This window comes from Contarinia nasturtii, unplaced genomic scaffold (genome assembly GCF_009176525.2).
Source record: "Contarinia nasturtii isolate CC-2019 unplaced genomic scaffold, AAFC_CNas_1.1 Cnas_scaffold_1101, whole genome shotgun sequence".
NCBI classification, from domain to species: Eukaryota; Metazoa; Arthropoda; class Insecta; order Diptera; family Cecidomyiidae; genus Contarinia; species Contarinia nasturtii.
Genome location: NW_022198445.1, coordinates 95,915 through 119,517, shown reverse-complemented (window position 1 = coordinate 119,517; position 23,603 = coordinate 95,915). Strand labels below are relative to the sequence as shown.

The 23,603-nt window shown below is 32.9% G+C and overlaps 1 protein-coding gene across 1 annotated transcript in view; it reads right to left on the bottom strand.

Moving 5' to 3' along the window:
* Window positions 1-23,603, bottom strand: part of LOC116344669 — a 114,927-nt gene that overhangs the window by 80,847 nt on the left and 10,477 nt on the right. The window contains exon 2 of the mRNA XM_031773312.1: window positions 292-628. The gene's annotated coding sequence lies outside the window, so the exon portion shown is untranslated. The remainder of the gene's footprint in view (window positions 1-291; window positions 629-23,603) is intronic.

Genomic DNA, 23,603 nt, shown 5'->3' with positions numbered 1-23,603 from the left:
CCAAAATAGCAATTGTTTGAATTAACTCGACATAAAGCAACAATGTACATTATTCACTGGCAAAACAAAGAAACATAACATATATAATTCATAGCAAATGGCTTATGGTATTTATTCTAAGCTTTGGAAAACAAATGTTTTCCAATTTAACAAAGATTTTGTAACTTTTCTCGAGAAGCCATTGATTTTAATGAAAATGTTGCAACACATAAGCTTCGTACGATGAATCTCCATCACATTCAAATCTAATTGAATTTTAATGAAACATATTTGTTTTCTGTTCAAACTTACTCGGTAGACTTGAAGGTTTATGCTTAAAAACAATGTGCGCATAGGTCAATTTGGGTTAAATGAGCAATTGTAGTTTAAAATACTGCGTTATTAAGCTCGCCTACTCGGTGATTGATGATGGATGTGGATGTCCCCGTATGTGTTTCGTTGCATGAAGCCTTTGTACGCAGGTAAATGACGCTTTGTTGACACCGAACAGCATGCATGCATAATTACACATAACTAACTACCATGTTCCTTGCTGGTTCTTCCGCAACAAAGCAGCAATCAAATTTTTACAAGAATTACAACATGGGAGCGCGTAACACGTATTTCATAACACCAATATAATTAAGGCCTGAAAGCAAAGAGAAATCGAGAATATGTAGTATATGGAGCCGTTGACAATAAATTCACATTATTATAAATATAAAAAAATCGATTGCAGATGTCATTTTTCATTATTGAAATAAATGTCTATTGATTGTAATCGCCTATTGCGCCTGAATTAAGTAAACTGCTTAACAGGCTTGTGTATATGGGCTTTCATGCAGGATTATTTGTTCAATTTGTGCGTATGTCGAATGGAAAACCAATAAATCATAATCTGGTGTTGTGTTAGCTTAGTGACTTTGTTTTGAAGATAAAGAAGACTTTGTTGTTGTTTTTTTTGCGCAATTTCATTTTTCGCAAACCGTTTTTCGCTCCCTTTTGCGATCAAATGCGATTTAACTTGGAAAATTGCGAAAACAAAACAGGTAAACATGACGTGATTTCTGTCTAATGATTAAAGTCGATGCCAAAATCTAATTGGATAAAATGGAAACGTTGCCATTTTATGATAATTTGTCACGAATTTAACATCGGAAGTAGATTCATCCAATAAAACTTCTCATCAACAATATTTCGTCAACATATTGACGCAAGAACTTAATTCAGTTTTATGGCGATAGCCGGAGAAATTGTCCTTCAGTTCTTTTTTATCAATGCATTCATCCACCAAGCATTATTACGCTTGACGTCATTTGTCCGACTAGCTTTTTTTCCTTCTTTATCGTCTTTTGATTTCTTGAGAATCATGTGAAAAAACAATAATCTATTTGTCATACGGAATAAAAACTTCTGCTATTTCGAATCCGTTAGAAATGACGAACAAACAGAAAATCCATAAATCCCATTTTCGAGGCATTCAAAAAATGTGCTTGTGTTGCTTGTGAGTTTTAAAATAAATTCATAAAGTTCGACACATAATTACGTTTAATTTTAAACTTGAGAACATGAGCAACAAACACTCACACTCTCTCACTCACTATCGAAGTAAAACGAATATCAACATTGCGTATGTGCATATACGTTTGTGTCAAGTGTCATCAATAGACAATGTAGCTATAGCTCATGTTAATTTTGCCTTTATGCTTCACATTTTTCCGTTCGCGTGCGCACATTAAATGAGTGTTGAGTACTAAAGTACACATTTATCTTCATTCGTTTAACGAATTGTGAAGGAATTTGAATAGATTCGTTGTTGTCTCTGTTTTTTTTTTGTCGATTTTATTATCTTTTGTGGAGCGTAGTTTCATTAACGAAAACTTTTATTTGATTATGAAAGAAGACGTGTTCACATTCTTGATAGTCAGTTGAACGTCGTATTTTCATGTTTTTCAAATGAAACCAAAGCCACCAAGTTCATGTAAAATTAAAATCGTGAGTAAAAATGTAAATAACTCATTTGCGAGCACGAAAAAAAGCAATGCCGTATTAAATGTTCACGTATTCATGTATGTAAACGCATTCCAAATTTATTATTTACCAAAATACGATATTTATTTTACACATGTTCTGGTAGAAAACGGAAGTTGAGTGAGAACGATGTGAGGCAGTATTCACATGCATATATCATGTGATCCTTTTACATTCGCTCATAAATTAATGCCTCATAAAAGTACAATTTGTCTTATGTTGTCATCTTTAAAAACGAAAATTTCAAGATATAAAGAACTTTTATTTTGGTTTTACAAATGCGATTGCTGTCAACCCAGAGAGGTTTTTACAGGTTATTTTAAAATTTAAATATTTTTGGGTTAAACAAACTCACACATCATGCTGATGCGATTCATTTGTGCGACGGATTATGAAAAAGAGAGAAATGTATGCCAAAGCAACGAAATCGCTATGTTCTAACCGGTTTTTGTTTATGCATATGATAATGCATTGACAAAATATTCAACAAAAAAAATCTAGTTAAACAATTACGGCTTCAGTATAAAGTCTTTTCTCAATTTTTTTTCTTCAGTTTTCAGGCATGTAGGCGGTCAACATGCCTCTTTGTCTAATAATTTAAAAGGGCCTTGACAGAGGATTGACAGTTCCATACACATTTTAAAACGAATATCATAGAGTATGAGACGGGGCTTTTTTCTTCATTGCATCAGACTTATTTCTCGTATAGGTTATAAATTGTTGACAGTATGTTCTTGTGGCCATTTATTTTCGCGAACTTTTTTTATCGTCCTTGTAATTTTGTTCAAATTATCATTCAATGTGATGCTACCCTCATTTTTATAATTCATTCGTCATTACCTTTTTCAAAAGAGATTCTCTCTCTCTCTCGCTTTCTCTTTCAATTTTAAACCATATAATAATTTGTATGTAATGATTCTCGTGGAAGCAGATTTTTAAACACTCAAAGGCAAAACTTAGCTCATAAATCATAATTGCCGAACAATTAAAACACGAGTTAATTTTGAGTGTGTTTGTAATTAGGTTTTTTGGGGTGTAAATAAATGCATGTTTACCATATTACAAAACAGTCACACATAGTACTTCATTTGTCATACGAAATAAATGGAATTTGAAATGGTAAAGCATTTTATTTTGTTTCATTAACATTCTTGTGCACACATCCGTCGCATAAAATAACGTTTCATTTCCATAAAGAAATTTTTATATTCCTTTGCTGTCGCACACACCAAAATGCTTTTCCACAATAATTCACATGTTGATGTGTGTTGAAAAAGCTTTTTTACCATCGCTAGCGCATCATTTAACGAGTGGTGATGAGAATGTTGTCACACTAAGCAATAAAATTATATTTGCATTCATAGAAAAAGAGCGGGGGTGCAGAGTGGGGGATATAGAAAAACACGTCGAAATAAAATTTGTGCCAATGAAACATGTTGAAATGTTCGCTGTATTGAAATAGAAGACAGATGCTCAAATTTTGATGCTATTTTATGATTGTACAGAGCATACGTACGAACATATCCGTATACAAAAATATAATAATAATTGCATCCAAAAACACAGACAATGTTTGTAAATTGAAAATTTTTATCTGGCGCTTTGGCATGAGAACGGGAGAAAACGGCAATAGAAAAGCCACTTTCGTCTATCATTATTGACGGCGGATTTTAAATATGACACAAAATGATTTATCCCAAGCGACACGTATCGCATGTGAAACAGAAATTGGCTTCTATTCCACGCATATGACTCATTCTCTCTACGGTTTCTATCACTTATCCGCACTAAATTATGATCAATATGGTTCGTTCACAATATTTTCGCACTTTTAAAATTTATTGCGATGCGCAAAATGTAATACAATAACAACAACAACGGTTACAGTGATGCAATAAATATTTCGGTGTTCGCACTTTACTGCAGCTGCAATAAATTTATGTCGAACATATTTGAAGGTCGTATTTGTAAATTGAAACAAATGGCCACGGCGACAATGCTCCTTTGGGATGGAATAAACAATTTGGCAAACGAAAAACATCAAAAAAGAGCTAAATTTAATAAAAACATTTAAATAAGCTCATGTACCAGGGATTATCGCGGGAATTGGTTGGCTCTGAATATGAATAAGAATTTGGCTTTTGAATCTTTTCGCTTTCAATGTAAATTGGCAAGTCATCAGATGGCAGAAAAAAATATATTTTGGAATAGACAGAAGAGAAAAGGAGCCCAATGTTCATCTTATGGTAATTTTACCAAGTGAGAGAAGGCGGTACAATGATATTTTAATTATGATTTTAAAATTGTCCTCAAGTGTGTAGCTTCGAATCACTGCCAGAATGTATCGGGATTAAATTATGAATTTTTGTCGAATGTACTTTTTGTTTGCGGCAAAATTCGAATGCAATTTGATTTAATGCAGAGTTTCACGCATTCAATTCACATCAGAATCGTTCTCGCTGTTGAACGCGAAAAAGTAGTGGAATGAGAAATGTGCGCGTAATTTTTTAATGTTGTACAACTCAATTTTGATAAAAGAAATATAGTCGAAATCAGAAAAGTGCACGCGAGCACTTTGGGTGAACCGAATTGTAATTTCTATTAACATTGGCGAAATTGTTTGAATTCAAAAACAAAACGAATTAAAATTGAACGAAATACCGAATTATACGATAGAGTTAATAATAAAAAACCACCACTAATTAACAATTAGATTAGAAAAAGAAAAAAAAAAACATTTTAATTAGTTCGAATTTGTGTATGCATGCTTGAAATTTACTTCACGTTCAACTACTTGTACGATTTTACGAGAAATTTGTTTTTTTCCTCTCAATTCATCTCTGATTGATTGTTGAATTCCATCAAACAAGCCACATCTATTACATTTTTCTCACTTCGGTCGCTATTACTTGCCGAACAAAAAGCAATTAAAATTAAAATAACTGCAATGTTTAACTCACAATGGAAATTAAATGAAAGCGCCAAAACAACGGACGGAGAAATCGAATAAAATAAAAGCGAGAACGATGCAAAGTAATTAATTAGTCGGTTTTTGTGTGTGTATTTCTCAAGAACAAGCATGATGCCGTGCATTGTGATGCTGCACACACCCGGATACTTATGTGCAACTAGCTATTACTCTAATAGCCGGATTCGTGGCATGCATTTTTTTCTCTTACATTTTTTCGGCTCGCTTTTTCGGTGCCAGCATGATTTTTTTTAAGTAATAAAAAAAGAGTGTAGAATGTGAAGAACAAAGTCACCAAATACATTGTTTGAATTTCAAGATATCAAGAGAAACTGGATTTATATAAAGGCCCTCTTATTGAGTTGTAATTACCGTTATCTGAATGGCGCTAGCCATTGAATTGCAACGAGAAAAAAAAACAACAACAATGCAAACATGAATTCAGCTAAAAAACTTGAACGAAAAACGATTCGTGTCGATAATTTAGTGCTATCCACTTTCTTGCTTTTTTTATTTGTTTGTCGGTTGTTCAATGCCCAATGAATAATGACTTGCCATCGTTAATCACATGGGCTATGAAAAAAAAATCTACCATTAAAATTATAAAGCCATTAAATTTTCCCATTTTCAATTCGGATTTAATCAGTTTCGTGTAAATAAGTCATTTATCTTGGTGCCCTTTCTGGATTGCTTAGCATTTAAATTTCAATGCAACATTTTTGCAAAAAAGAATCTAATGAATTGTGAAATATACACGTTTGTTATCGGTGTTATGTTTAGAGTGTATCAAATTGATCATATCAATTGAATAGGACGTTTCGTGTTGTACTCAATTAGACAAATGGGTTTATTGCACAAAATTTGATTCGATTCGAAAAAATGTCTGTAATGAGATTGCCGCTTTTCCATTGAATTAAACATTCGCAATGTATGTGATTTATCGCCTTCTACGATTTGAAAACAATAAATTTTTAGTTTGAATTCTATTTTTTTTCTTTGTATTTAAAAATCACATCAGTGATAGTCAAATTGAATTTGGACGCGATTCGCGTATCAATTTATTGAAATGAACACCAATTAATCAATTGATATTTGTCAACAATCATTGAAATGGTATTTGATTGCCCATTGATTTGGAAAAATGTTTGGCGTACATGATCATCATATCGCTCGTTGAAATCGAGGTAAAATCAAACCAAACAAAAAAAATGCATAAAAAAATTTCAATTGCATTTTACAGTATTCTCTTTTCGCGTCTAGAATAACCTTCATTAAAACTGACAGAAAATGAATCCAATTGGCGTGAATTTTTGTTCATTAAGTATCGAATGGGACGAAATTGTGTCGATGGAACAAAAAAACAACAACAACAATAACGTTGATTCAGTGAAATAGACGAAACCACCGATACCCAAATAACAAATTGAGTGCAAATTACAATTGGTATCAAATTTATGGCTGTAATATGCGATACAAACGATATGCAAATTGTATTAAAACGCATACGAATGAACACTATAATTCAATGTGCAACGTGTTCTGTGCACTATAAACCGCATTACTGACATACAGATACACTCACTTTTGGTGAGCACGACATCAAGCCAAAGAGCAAAATGTAACATTTGAAACACTATTCGCAATAGCATTCGAAATTGTACAAATTGATCATCTGCTCTGTTTGATTCAATATGATATTTGTTGATGTCTGTTGTAAATACCTTGTTTTCTGTTTTATTAGCTTCGAGATGAAATTTAAGCTCTTGTGGTTTCACGCAACAGCACACAAAAACTCAAACAGCGCTATTAAGCTTGCACATTTAATTGTGTTTTTCGCCCGAGAGGGAGAGAGCAAATGAGAGGAAAATTAATGTGAGACAGAACGATAGCAATGTGCAAAAGATAAACAGCCAATAAAAAAAAAACAAATGTGAGCAAAAATGGCAATGAGTGTCAGAAGAAACAAACTGGAACGCGTCGATTAAATGCGGTAAAAATAAACATACAAATTCAAACGAAACAGACTTTTTTTTCTCTCCTACTGTATACAGGAGTGTAAAAAAACATACACTATTAACCTGACTGATAACAAACATTCGGGATAACTTATTGAGTGTGTGTCGTACTAGACAGACGTCTTAGCAACAGTACGATATTGAAAAATCGAAAATAAAATGAGAGAATTGCAAACAGATGCAAAACATAGCATTTAATAGTATGTGAATTAGAAGTTCGATAAGAGAGAGAACGACAAAGGTAAACAGTGTTTTGTTTACATCAAATTGTGCCAATGAAAGGGGAAACATCGAAAACAATGTCGATTGCACCTTAGCACTTGCAAAGTATCGAACGAGCGCTAGTAATAAACAATTGAAAATACACAAACACTTGCAACATTCTGTTCGATTTGTTCCATCTGATTCAATAAAATCATTTCTTTTATTTTGTGTATGTTTTGCTTTTATTTTTCATTCGTTCTTTTTCATTCGCGCTGTGCGATCTAATCTCAGAAACTTTCTATTTAAAAAAAATACCAGCAACAACCATCGAACATGATTTGTCATGTACGTCGTTATGCAATCCATTGTTTAGATAGCAGAAAAATGAAAATAATAAATGTTCTCTTGTTGACTAAGCGATTTCGTTCGGAGTTGTTGGTTTTTTGCCAGTTTGTTGTGTACATTTGTGTCTGCTGCCATATTGCTATTCAAAACAATTCTTTAGTGTATGTTTTCTTCTTCTTCTTCTCTCAATTGAGGTATTATCGTTGTTGTCAATGATGTGTGACCCCCTATAAACTTGTGTCGTCTGCGTTATTGATTGGTTTTTAAACTTATCGAATAGTTGATTTAACAAGCAAACAATTCATATACTTGTTTTTACTTCATTTGTGACAATCGTTCAAATTTGACGACACATTTTTTTTTCCACAGAATGTGAAGTTTTTTTTAATAGTAGTTTCGTAGTTTCAGCCAAGAAAGGTTCATGACCAATTCTCAGTTATTGTGAATAAGAAAAACAAGCATTTGTTTTTCATTTAAAGAGGTAAATGAGGCTGACATACATTTTTTTTTTTTCGTATGAAACTGAGTTGACTTTGGTCACCATAAATTAATTGTCGAGCAATTCAATTTTACAACACACATAAAATCAGTAGGGCTGCTGGAACAATTCATGCTACATAAATAAAGAGCAATGACTAATGAAGCAACTAACGAGAGAGAGAGAAAGAAGGCTGAAAATTGTGAGGGAGATAGAGAGACGCAGGTGTCGTCAACAGCAACACTCCAATAACAAACATTTTTCAATATTAAATTTCACACCAAAAATGGACAAAAACCAAATGGACACAACGAGTGCGACAGCGACATGTTATACTCTCAGCCAAAAACATAACAAGCGTAAGCTCAGGCAAAATATTTGCCCATTGATGTTAATTATTTGTATACAATATGAGAGAGTGACACACAGAGAGAGAGAGACAAAGAGAGAGAGAGAAGGAGTAAAAAAATGAACATAAAAATAAAGACGAGTTGGCGTTGATATTCGACTCCCTAGGGTCTGGTAAAAAAAAGATGGGGAATGGCAGTAATCGTGAAATCTTTTTTTTTTCTCGAAAAAACAAAAACAACGAAAATTCTCTGCACATAAATACGCAATCACAAGCCAGAAAATGAATCATTGTTTTGTATAAAAAAAACGGTGATTCAGCGAAAATCGAGTGCAATCTCAGTGGGAGTCACAATTGTTCAGGCACTGTTTTGGCTATTATATGCGACTGCTCTGCATTCCTCCGTTTATATGATTTGTGGACAAAAACTCCGCGATTTGTTTGTGGTTTTCATTTTTTCTCTACCTTTTGGCTTGTCTGTAATATGTACGAATTTTTGGAGCAGAAAAAATGTTATTGCAACGTTTCGCATTTTGGCATTCACGTTTCTTCTTTTTTCAATTTTCCGACACATAAATCCCAGCGTATTTTTTCACCGCATTTCCGTTTTCAACCTTAGGCCTTATACACACGAGAATACACAACAAAATGGCGAAACACACAATCGGTTATGTTGCATTTTACTAGATTGTAGACTTTTGATTTATGCAAAGATTCAACCACAATTTTGGTTTTGTTACGAGTTGCGACGCAGCTTATGAATGCTATGAACACGCAATTCAAATATTTTATGCCCGGGATTGTTAGATTTCAGATAAAGAAATTAATTTCGATTAACCATTGATTTATCACGATATAAGTTCGCTCCTTTTTTTTTAACATTTTCGTTTTAGAAGCGGAATCTTTTTTGTATTAGATTGTCAAAATTTGTTCAAATTCTAACCGAAATTGTGTCGAAATTCCCACATGCATAAAATGATTGCGTTTCAGCGTGTGGATACAAACGACTGAGTTTAAGGCAACGGTACAAATAATTCTATTAAGCTTTTAGCAAAAGTGAGACTCTCTCTCTCTCTCGAAATTAGGAGTAGAAAATATTAATGAGATTTGGGTCACACAGCAGCTATGAGAATAGCGGCAATACCAACTTCCTTTTGGCATTCATTCACAAAACGGTGGCAAATTATAAAATATTTTCATGGAATGCAGAATAAGATACGTATGCGGAATAAAAAGTTGTGGGTGTTAAGTAAAATATTCTACAGTTGACATGCAACAGCTTGTTCAAACATAAATTAACAACACTAATGAAGGAACTTTTCTGCTTATGCTAGAAACTTTGAACATCGTTTTTTAGTTTGCAATTTGCGCTAGAGTATATAAAAAACTGCCTTGAATCGTTCCCGGCTAAAACCAACAATGGAAGGGAACACATTCTTTTCGAATTGGCTTCCCATTGAAATTCCGACAACGTTGTCAGTTTTTTTCTCTCTCTTCTCAATAAATAGCACTAAAAATGATCTGAAACGGATTTATATTGCATTTGTCGATATTTTGTTTATGTTTTCGTGTGTATTTTGGCATCATATGTGGATAATGTGCATGTATATTTGTGTATGTGGGTCATAAAATATAGCCAGTGGAGCTATTCACATGCTAGATATCAATCGTCGATGTATTGATTATGTTTTGCCATAAATTTTATGATATTTTGTCCCTTTTTTCTCTATCTCTCTCTCTCATTCAATGAAAGATATCTGTTTTTTGCACAAACAACTTTAATATGTTGCATTGAATGAAACATGCATTGAAAATGGCATTCAAAAAGCCTGAACATTTATGACGTTTTCATTCACATGCACATTGTGCGGGAAAAAAGTCTACACTGCCGTCGATTAACTGGAAAATATATTGCCGCTAGAATGGAGGCTTTAAGCACAGCTCGTGCGCGCATAAACACAAATACCATCACAACCAGCATATATTTGAATTGAGCGAAGCAAGCCATCGAATGCTATTTTAATCCAACGAATAGATACAGTCGAGGTTCGGTCGTGTTTTTCAATTCCGTGTTTGTAGCGTGTTTATTATTGATAATCACTTTGTTGTACCACACGAAATAATAATAATAATCGTTGATGATGACGACGACGGAAAATAAATTCTGCGTTTACTTTTTTTTTACTTCCCATTCTTTCGACGTCCACCGTCAAGAACAAATGGAATTTCCATCATATTTCTATACAGATTGGATATTCGCGTATTTTTCTTTCACATTGAATTTCACTTGTCAAAATGTCTTTGTAACACCAGCCAGTGAAGAAGAATGTAATGCTTGTTATGCGATTGTAATGTATTTTTTCGCCATTCACCTGTGCGCGCGTTCTTGAATAGATTAGTCGCTTTTTTCGTTACATCATGACGCCCATTTATCCAACAATTGTTGAATGCATTTGTTAAACTCATTGTGTTCTTTTTACGTAGGCAATTGATGATAAAAAAAGAGAGAACCGGCGACTGTTTATGAACACCATTCATCTATGTCGATTCGACACATGGGCTAATGGAGGGAAAAAAATATTTTGAATGGCATTGAGATGGAACGATCCTTTTGACACACACAGGTACACAATTTATTTTATTGTCAACAATGTCAATAATAATTACTGGAAAACGGTAATGGATATATTATTATAGATTGAAGGGCAATTGAGTGGGTTTTTCAAACTTTAATGTACCATTTCAATTTATATCAAATTAAATTTAACCACCAATTAATGAAATTACCATACAATTTTCAATCGACATTTTTGCTGCTCTTCATTTTCTGACATTTCTGAATTCAGGTGACCGATTTCGTGCCAATTTCATAAATTATTTAGAGAAAAGTTTATTTTCCACCCAACGAAGTTCAAAATATTCATTTCACATTGATCGAAATTGTTTGAAATAATAATTCAAACTATTTTATTTTGATGTTGGATACATGACATTTTGATAAAAATGTGAACAAAAAAAATCAAGAATTAAATAAATATTAATGAATACAATATCTTCAACATAAAAAACAGAAAATTCATCGATTTTTGCTAAATAATTGGTTTTAGTCACGATTTCAACATTTAATGATAATGATGCACCTCATTTTTCACATAAAAAATATTCTACATATTTCCACAATCAAAAAAAAAATATCGAAATTTTGACTTGTCTTTCGAATACATTTGAATTTGCTGACTATAATCTTGGAGAAGATTGACAATTCACATGTTCGCTTATCTCTTCGGATAAGTCGAAATTCTCACCTTTTTTCATTCGATCTCCATTATGTGTTTACATAAAGGTTTTAAAATTGAGTGAGGTTTAAGGATGTCTGCTTTTCTCCGATTACGTCAAGAAATATCGTCATTACGAATCCATAACGAGCCTCCCAATATTAATGTATACCACACAATAACAATGACAATTTGCTTGAAGCGAAGGCTGTTTCTTTTATTAAAGCCTTGTATTGTATTTGAAGGCATGAAATCAACATAAATCCGAAAGTCAAGTGTACAAAAGCTGGGTATTTCTCAAGTATCCACTTTAACATTCGAACGACAATGATTCGAGCTGGCAAATCTTACTCGAATTCTTATCGTGTGAACGAAAAAAAAAAACGAAATCAATAAAAATCGTTTTGAAATCTGCATATAAGAACCTGTTGAGCGAGAACAGTGCAAAAGTGCTTAATTTTGTCCTTGACATGACGTTGTAATGATAGTATCGAGTTTTGAACGAGCTACGTGCAGCGATTCAACGACAAGATCATTTTGATTAACATTCCGTACCAAAAAATATAAATTCCATGTCAATTGTTGATATTTCCATTTTTACCCTTGACGAATATGCACACAAAACACTCGCTGCGTTCAACAGATATTAAATTTGAAAAAAAAAAAAAACTCGTACATTGTTATGATATGTTGTCGCCAAATGGGTTTCATTGACATAGCGTGAAGGTAAAAGAGGAAAGATATGGAAATTGAACGGTGATGTAAACCATCAATTCATTTTAGCGTATATCTCCCACACACAATCGATTGCAGAACGCAAGTAGAATATAACAAGGATTATATGAATGTTTGCTCGACGAGGATGCTGTTTGAACAGTCACGGTAACATTCAACACGAATCATTTTGAGTGATTGAATGACGAGTGGAAGAGTGCACAACGGGTGCCTGTGACTGACTTTTCAACTTGAGATGACGGTAAGTAAAATGCAGGTTTACCATATTTTTAAAGATATTCAGAAATGTTAAAGATATTCTTTGAATGTGCGTAAGCTTCTAAGTAAGCTCTGTCGGCGACAGAATTCGTAGAAAATGAAAATTTAGCTTTTAGCAGAACGAAATACGTTTTCGCATGGGACTTGTGGTGTGCACAAGCAGCGATAGAACTCAACATGATGAACAATGTGAAATCCGTAAGCGGATGAATTATGTTACTTTTATTGAAAACGTGAGAACGCGTGAGTACAATTTATGTTTCGCAATTACATGGAACATGGGAAATCTAAATAGAGTTGAAATAAAGTATATTTAGCGTACGCAGCGTCTGAGCGAAAAGATGCGTTAAATAGGCGTTCTTTACGAATTGACATATTAATATCTGAAGATATCTATCTATCTATTTCCATTGTATGGTCCAAACTATGAATATCTATTGAACTTTTTTTACGTCTTTTGTCGTTGAAAACCTTTTTTCCGCTGGGTTGGAACGACATAAAATACTTCCTGTTTGAATGCGCGACAATATAGAACTAAGTGATTTAATATTCATACGATTAAATGAAAATATATGCTCTATTTATGTTCTTTTGATAAAAAATTATGGTTTCGAAATGGGAAAAGGCTTATTTTTTTAATTGAAACAAAATCGTTTTCAAAGCATTAATCGGGCAACTATAATAAATTAATCACGTCGGCCATTCGATGAGCAAATGCACAGTACACCATTCGTGAGTTAATTCGAGATTCAGTCAGGAAACTAATTAATTTTTTAATTTATTCAGTATATAAGGGACATAACCCAATTTTAGATAGTTTAAAAGGTGAGTAAATACTAACGGAGTAGATATCATATGATTTTGTGCAGTCTTTGTTCACATTGGCGTTCATGCTAGATAACTGTTTGCCACCGAATAAAGTTTTCTTAATATAAAAGTAATTATCACAAAGATGTTATTTTGCAACCGCATTAATAATAAATAAAGCGAATGTTGCATTCAAAATTACTTTCAAGTTGAAAAGTAAATTTTGTTATTTGCAAGTCAAAAATCGTTCAGTACAACATTGTCTGCTTAAATCAAAGGATACAGCCATTCCGACAGGAAACAATGGTAAGATCTCTAATTGCATGCAATTTACTATCACAACTTCTTGCACATTCCGTGCACGAATACTTGAAGCTGAATTAAAATCAAATTCAGCCATTATGTAGCAGTTGTACTTGAGAATGGCATTTTTTGTTTTGTTTTTTTTTTTTTTTTTTTTTTAATAAAAGAAAGTAAAGAGTTGAATCAACAACGACAACAACAACATTCAATTAAATTTAAATCCAAAAACAAAATATTTATTTCAAACATCAAAGATGTATCTTCTATATAAATTAAACTTATTTTGAGCAACTGCAGTTGAATTTTCGTCGACAATCAAACTCTTTGGCTGAGTTGAAGTATTTAAATAACAAATCGTTTCATCTGATGTATCTATATTCAATTATTCACTTGTAGTAGATTACTTCAAAAATGATATCTTGTCCATTAAGTATCAGTTACTTTAGCTTTGATCCGATCGAATGTTGTTACATGGGTGTTGTTCGAAGCAAATTTCTCAATTATGTGAACCACAAATAAATACTATTAAATTCACAAAATAGAATTGGATGCATGATTAAAATTTGAATTCAAATTTATTTTCCATATAAATGCTAAATGTGTATCAAAATCATAAGTTTCATTCGGTTCAAAATATGCTATTTGTTCCTATATAGAAGTTTATTCTATTCAAACTTTGGTTGAATTGAAAATGTTTGAATCGATTACTTCCGTTTTACATTTTCCATAATTCATATTCCGTATGACATTTTTGTGACATTGTCACTAGGCAAATATCAAATTGTGAGACAAATACGCCGAATTTGTATTTCAAATCACGTGAAAGATAATTTACATTTAGATATTTTGCATGGATTTGCAGGTGAAATCGGCATGCGAACATTGAATTATAACGAACGCGTTACACTTGCAACTGGTGAATATCCAAAAGAATTACTAAAAAAAATATCTATATAGGGAATAAAATACTAGGGGCAGACACGTGGAATAGGATTAGACTTTTAGTGTGAAGATTCGAGAAATTGCAATGAAATGGCAACGTCTGTGAATGAATCCATTACATGGAATAGCAAAAATTGTTTCACTTCAAATCCATTTGACATTTCTTTTGACGTTTATTGATGTAATAGTGGAATAGTGCGGAATAGCAGAATTAGCATTTTTACGGAAACAGTGCATGGAATAGGAAAAATAGTTTTGATTTCACATTTGTGTTTTTGGATTAGTGGAATAGCTGATTAGTAATTTATATAGTGGATTCGAAATTTATTCTTTGGTGTCTCCTCCCTAGATAAACTGGGATCATGTGAATATCACCAAATTCATAGTTTGCATTTTGAAATCTGTAAGTGAATAGTGAGCGACGGAGAGAAAAAGAACAAATGAAAAATCGCTCTTGAAACTGTGACTTTCGCTATTGCTCCAGGGATATAAGAGCGTACACATCTTCTAGAAGAAAAAAAAAATGATTCCATCGATTTCAGTGAGTTTAATCCGTACCGATCTGAATACACACTGTGCTACTTTCATGAATAAATACATGAAGTGGTTGAAACAAATGTGCATGACAGACATTTTTCCCCGTCTGTGAGCCATTTTTTTCTCTCTCACCCATATTCGGCAGCCTCAGCAGAAGAAGAATACACAGTATCGAACAAATATTAATTAAACATTCACATATTTTTCGGGAGTGAACAAGCCACACTTTTTTCACATTCTCGTTTTGTTTGGCTTATACTGAGTTCTGAGACATAGATCACATTTTTACGTCATCGAAACGTTCACTTGTCGCGATATTGTGACTCTTCTTTTCATTTTTAAAATTTTCCGCTTTTGACTAATTTCGTTTTACTAATACTAGTCTTCTGGGGCTGTCATTTATGGCAATACAGCACATATGCATAAATGTGAATGTAACGATGAATATGAAGAGAAATTATAAATTCTCTAAGGACTGTGAATTCTTCCGCGCGCGTGCTTTTTTTATTCGACGGATTTCATGTCAGAAGTTTTTTCACATTTTGGATTTTGAAGGTGAACAAATGGAATTTTTGTCAAAAAAAAACAGATCAAGGCCGCTATAACAAGCGACTAACGAGAGATATTTATTTTTGAGCGAAACTAATTTTGATTTATAAACTTTATTGGTATATTTAGCACGAAACTGTTGTGTCCAGTGTTCTGAGAAGACAGTCTAATTGACCTTATAATCATCTCGCTCTGAAATTTTATATCCAAAAATACACGAAGAGACGTCAGCTAGTTAAAATATAAATTAATTCAATTAAAAACTCAAATCTGGTCTTTCAACACATTTACTAACGAGCTCATTAGCTATCAAACTGTTTCGGTGAAAAAATGATTTTTTTTTTTGAGAATACAATTAAAAAATGCAAGGCGAAAAAAGCTGTTATAAAATCAAAGAGACGAAATCACGTAAAGAAAATAGAATAATAAATCAACATTTTCTGTGTTTATAGTGTCTCAATATCCAAATAGTTGTGTACAACATGAATTTATATCGTTCACGAATAAAACGGTTTATTTGTTTTGTGCGCATTCAAAAACTTTTTCCTTATTTTTTTATAAATAGAACATAAGTAATGCCATAAAGTGTACTTCACTCAACTTTGTTCAAACGGATGACACATTGAGTTTCAATGTTTCTATTTCTAATTTTGTTTGTGATCTATTTTCGTTCATTCATCAAAGTATCGATTTCGTGATGTAGTAAAAACAAAACGATTTATGAGCACACAATATTTATGGAAAGTTAAATTACAGGCAAACACAAACCAAAACTTTTTCATTTTTTTTTTCATTTGAAACTAAAGGTTGTATTGTGATGTCAACGCATTTATGGTGGGAATTTCTCGAAAATCATTTCAGAAATATTATTTTTCAATCAAAAGACCAAATTTATTAATAAATATCTGTATACAGGGTGGGCCAGAATAACTGCAATTTTTATATGTGCTCAGAAAAAGTATTGTTTTTTACTAAAATTGAATGAAAACTTTATTGGGATTTAGAATAGGGTCCAAAATTTTAAATTCATGTTTTGGTTTTGATTCTTCCTCCGTTTGCACGGATCACCAAACGCAAACGTCGTAAAAACGATTTACACGCGGACCGCACCATTTCGATGGGAATATCGTTCCAAATCTTGACGATTTTCTTTTTAAATGCATCCAATTTTGTGGTTTTCGTAATCTTCAGATCATTTAACTTTGATTGCATGTAGCCCCACACAAAATAATCCAATGGATTCAAGTCTGGAGACGATGGCGGCCATTCGTCTTTATCAATAAAATCAGGCACATTTTCCTTTAACCACTGTTGCACTCTGTTTGCTCGATGTGACGGTGCCCCATCTTGTTGAAACACCCATGGTTCATTACCAAACACTTTTTTGGCGTGTGGCAACAATTTTTTGCGCAATATTTCTTCTTCATACACAGCTGCATTGATTTTAACGCCACTTTCAACGAAAACAAGGGGAAATTTGTGGTCGGCCGAAACGGCGCCCCAAACCATGACACTTGACACATTTTGATATCGTTCAACGACTAAATCATCTTCAGGAATGTCCTCAATTGTCGCTGCGTAAACACGATCATTTTGCGCATTGAGACTTGGCTGCAAAAGGAACAACTTCTCGTCGGAGAAAACGATGTTTGAGGTTGCGGCTCGGCTTAGCAGCTCTTTGCATTTTCGCTTTCTATCTTGCTTATTTTTTTTTGTCAAACCATGTTTTCGGGTTTTTTTGAATGGTTTCATTCCCAAATCTTCTCTCAACACTCGTCGCATTGAAGATCGACTGATATTGTGCTCACGAGCTAATATTCTGGCGCTTCTTTTGTTATTTCGAAGAATTTTCTTTCGTACCTTTTGGACCAGACCTTTTGTTCGTACAGATCTTTTTCTGCCCGTTTTTCGCTTCACATCGACAGTTCCACGCTCCTTGTATCGTTTTATGGTGCGATGAATAAAATTCAAACTGATATTGTCGATCTGAAGCTTCCGAAAAATATCAATTTGTCGCAAACCTTTTTTATGCAAATTAAAAACGAGTTGACGTTTCACATCCATTATTGTAGCAAAGTAAACAAGAACTGCGCAATAATGTGCATCATCACAGTGGATAACCAAAACATGAATAAACATAACGGTAAACAAAAGAGTGACTGGAAAGTTATTATAGTAGTATCTACATAGGTGCGAAAAAAAATTGCAGTTATTCTGGCCCACCCTGTAAATGATAATTTACAGCGCATTCGGACAATGTAATCTGTTTTGATGGTATACATCATGCACCGACGATGATTATAATTAACTGGTCTATAATTGATTCGTTTGAATGTTATGTGAATAGGTGAGAAGAGCAAATATGTTTGATGTATCAAATATTCATGGAAAAAGTCACTAATTCCTTATTTTGTCTACCAATTATTATGGTTCATAATTCGAAATTACTTTGTACACTCTGAATCACTAGTAAGGTCTAGAGTTTGTATATATTGTGGAGCGATTAAATACCCTGATGTCTAATCATTTGGTATTTAATAAATACTATTTATGATAAATGTATGTATGCTCCTGCTTTCGTCGAGTGGTATAAGTTTCATATATTCACATTGCGTTTCATCAAAGTCGTTCGAATAAATGTTAAGGTTACACGTGATGTTGGCTAGTGTGAAAATTTGAAGAAAACGAAATTGGTTTCTGGAATGAGTGTGATACGGGAAGTATATTGCCACTTAGGCTCCCATGCATTCGCCTTTAAGTCGGCCATAATTAGGTGAGCTGTTTGCTTCAATGCGTCAGACTGCTGGTGTTTTTTTATTCTTTCTTCGTATTATAGTTGATTGAGCCAATTTTTCATGTGATGGTCACGTTATACGTTCGTGATTGAATTTGTTTATACTTACGTTATGCATTTTGATTGACTTTCTGTTCACATATTATTATTATATACGACATATTACAACGAAATAATTAATATTTAACCAGACAATATATTGAACTAACTGGTCAGTTGAGCTGAAAGCACGTTAGCTAGCTAAATGGACTAAAACAATAGAAGATATTGTTATAATGAACAATCACTTCTATTTAAACAAGAAAAGTGATTCATCATTAAAACAATAACGTATATTTTTTTAGCCCATTTAGCTGGCTAACGTACTGTCAGCTCAACTGACCAGTTAATTCAATATATTGTCTGTATTTAACATGAGCAAATATTTTTGGATGATAAATGAATATCAACTTATTAGAACCAAAACACTCAATAAAAAAAATATCATACGTAAACATGATAGAAAAATATACGTTGTTAGAAGAACTTTGAACCTTCTTGTTGTCTATCCTCCATTCATACATTTCTTTGTTCAAATTTGTTTATGCGTACGCTTACAATTCAATGACTTGCTATATGAAAAGTAACTCTCTTTCTATATATGCGGTTTTCTTTGCTATTACGTTGACTCTTCTTTCGAGCGCACATGTGTCTTCTTTTACGTCAAACATTTCTATTGTATTTGGTCACTTAGCATTCATTGAAATACATATCGGATCGAATGACGTCGGTTTTCTTCATCTGTTTGCTCAATGACACTGTTATCGACTGAATTCTATTTTCATTTCTTCAACCTGATTTTCCACATACCTTCCTGCTTAAATATAGTTTGTTCATGTTTTGATTCTATTATTTATTTCAAATTGATATTAATTCCTGCAATCATTCGCTGACAAAACTATTTTTACGACATAGATTAAATATTTAAAAAGGTCAATCGTTGTTTTTTTATTCAACCACGGTGTCATCTATCAATTTTAATTCCACGAATACGTGACGAAAAACATCAGATATTTTTCACGCCATTCATTGCATAATTAAAATCTTAAGGTTTTAACTAAAGTATTTTTGGCGACCTTTAAAACATCAACATATTCGTGTTTATCATTGATAGAAAGCTGTGAAATATTAAGAAAATAAATCAAAATGTCAATACTTGAATGACAACAAAGTATGTGGCCGCATAACATGTGCTTGCAGAAAGCGTCAAATGAAAATCGGGCAATAGGTCAGTTTTATGAAGCAAAGTTTAGACAAATTTTTAGCCATGAAGGATTTTCAAAATAAACATACGTTTTTCGGTTCTCATGCATATTTAAAAGCATTTCATTCAGTTTTTCCTTCAATTTCAAGTGATTTGTATTTTCTCATGTTTCAAACAAATCGATCTATTTTGAAATTCTTTAAACAAAACATACAGTTCAATGAACAATGTTCATTTTGTTCATCGCAAATGTGAAAGAGTTATAAAATTAAATATGTTTTGTAAAACGAACATGAACATTTATAAAAAAGAGAGCATATTTAAAGAGCAGATTTTAAATGCTTTAAATGTTTAACGTTGAATATGCTAATCGGAGTAATCCGTATGGAATTTGAATGGGGTGTGTTGCAGTATGACCTTTGACAACGGCCGTATGGCCATTTGCATAGCAAATTTTGGGACGCTTGTTGAGATTATCGTCAGAATATACCATTTATATAAATACGTGCCAGTGGAGTCCAGCGGTCGCCTTGTGTAAAAATTCCGTCCGAAAAAAAAGATTGGAAAATTTACATAATAGCTAGAGTTATTAAACGAATTAAACTTGTAGCGTTGTGCTTTTTTCTATTATTAAATGGTCATTGTTTTTTTTGAAGTCAATTCATTAGCGCGTGCATAGAACAAAATGACCAAAAATTCAGAACAAATTAGCATAATTGTGTTATGCAAGATGCAAAATATGAGATTATGTTCGTTAAACGAACTTTTGAACCATTTATGTTTCGTTTGGCTTTATCGTTTTTACTGAGCATCGTGTATTAATTGGCCAAGCAATTCGTGCGTTGGATTCGAACATTTAAAAGATAACAAAATCACTGCTAGAAATGAGTTAATTGCAGTTATATGAACTAAACTCAAACGAAATTAACACTGCGACGATAATCAATTTTATCAAAGCGTTGACAACCATTATTTCACATGCAAACTGAGCGGAATATGGAGGAAATACCATGAAACTCAAGAGCTGAGCTCATGAGGATCCTTTCATTTTCGATGGAGTTTTAAACTTCGACGCAATCAAGTCTCTGATAATGTTAATGTTGACTGTAGTTTTTGTTTCTAATAAAAAGCTCCCAACGGGAAATTTCATTAATATTTTTCAAAATTCATAGATTTGATTGTCATCGTTTCGAGACACATTTGCTCACATTGCACCACTTGACCGTTTTATGACTGCCATGAAACTTGCAACAGTTTTTTCTTTCTGAGTGTTCAAAAATAACTTCAAACATTAACATTGGCATTGGTTCATTTTCCCATTTTCATGAGATCTCGAAAAAATTGAACACTACACTTTTCTCATTTGTGAAAATGAAAGAACTTTTAACTTTGTGTTTGATAAGGATTTAAGCTCAATTATGTAATTTTGAATATCTAAAGGGTGTGCAAAAATATGAAAATATTTAGAAAAAAAAAGTGTTTAATACGGTTTAAGCGAATAATACTTGAATGACTTTTGCTTTCGTTTATTTGGTTGGTTCATATTCAGGGCGTTGCACTGCAAAAGTTTTTGCTTCACCACGGGTTCAATTCCGAAAAATGCCAAACATTTGAAAGTGAAAAAGCATTTAAAGATATGGCACCATTTTTTCTCTCTCACTGTCTCTCTTTCTGAAAAAAAAGTAGAGTTTATGTCTGCCGATACAATATTTCATATTGGTAACCTGCATTTTTTGTTCTCATGAAAATGATAAGCGCACGAAAAAATGTTGGCCAACTGTTACACGTTTGAAGTAGTAATGTTAAACATTTCCAACGGAAAAGTTGGTTTCAAACCAAGACGAAAAATTCTTTTTGGAATTTTACTGTATAAACTCAACCGTAGATCATTTGCATTTATGAACACTGAGTTTGTCGATTAACCGATGGAGTTTTCTGTATTCGGTAGTGAAAATTGCTGATGGCAAAACATCCGAAAAACTTTCGCTTATGAAACTTTTGCGTATGGTAGTTTTATAGTTAAGTTATTATGTATGGCACATATATTTACTCAAAAAAAAATCCAACCACTTTCAACAACAAGAAAATATTTGACATTTTTCCGATAGTATTAACAATAACTACGAACAAAAATCTAATAGCACGACTGTGTCAACTGGCATATATTTTTGATAATTTAAAACTTTTCTACTTAGCACCCTTTTTGTCGCCATCGGTGGCTTGAGGTAAATGATGCATCTGATGCATTCGTGACTATTTTATAAATAGAAATGTGAGGTTTTATTTAGAGCACAGATGATTTAATTAAGGGAATAGTTTCCATCGACGCATTCTTTGAAAGAAAAAAACAAGAAGAAACTGAGATCATTCCAACTAATTAAATTTTTATAATAATTTTTTTATCTTGTGTGTGTATGTGTTTTTGTGGCTGTGGGCATATTAAATGAAAATGACAGTGTCAAACTTTTTCTATATTGAATTCCAGATGACTTTAATGAATACGGACATGAAAAGGTTTGCAAGCATATGACATTCGGGAGAAAAAGCAGCTTCTAATGAAATTGATGGCAAAAAGTTATGCGTGTCAGTATGGATTGAGAAATATTTTTTAATATCTATTAATCAAACACAATGCACGAAAATGTGATTTTTATTGAATTAAAGCAGTCAATGCAGCTTACGATGCAACTCTAACAATTTGCTGAATATTTTTGTCCACCAACGCAAAAATTGAAACATGGGACCATTCTACAGAGAATGCCAGAATGACCCGTTCAATTAATAAAGAATGTTAAACATTTTCTGCCATAGACACAATCTCGATCACAATTCAAATTTATCTAATAAGTTCACATTTTGGGGTCATTTGAAAGCTTTTCGTGCTACGACCATCCATCGAAAATCACATTTTAGCCAAATTATTATATATGATTAATATCGGTGTTGGTAGGACAAAGTTTCAGCATGAAAATTAATTCTTTTCTTCTCATTTTTTTCACATATATAATAGTGACACTAAGTGCTTGAGTTGGGATATGTGCCGCAAAGTTTTCAGCATACATTTATTATGCGAGACACTATGAAATGCTTGATATGTACGTCTAAAAGTTTCTGAATGGAGAGTATGTTAATCTAACAGAGCAGATAGGTGGTGATGGATAGAGATGGGAACGAAACATTTTCTATGTGATAAAAGTGAAAACTTAATTAAATTGAGTTATTTCCCTGTGCAAAAGTGTGCTCGTCAAAATGGAATCTAATGTATTCTATTGGCGATGGTGACAACAGAATTAATTTGTAAGTCATGCGGTCGCATTGAGATAAAATCCATTAAGAGATGCAAAAAGCATCACCTAGATATACGATGTGATAGCCAAAACTTGTCTATTCACGTTTCGAAAGCAATTTACGACGTAATATCCAGGAAAACATTACACCCTAATCATAATATTGAATATCAACTATGAATTTTCAACCGAAACATATCAAATGACAAATCATTCATCCTGAATGTAATTTAAAATTGAAAAATTGGCCATCAAAATTGTTGATATACTTCGAAAAAGGCAGACATTAAATTGAGATATTTTCAGGCAGATGATTCAGCTCAGAAAGCTAACGCCAGGCATTGAAATGGTGGGAAAACAATAGAAGTGGTTGTTTCAGTGATGGACTGGTGTTTTTATAACTATAGCAAACACTTCTGTTGTTTTCATTTCATCGCCTGACGTTCGCTTCCTGATCTGAATTAGCTGCCTGAAAATATCTCAATATAATGTCTGGCAAAATAG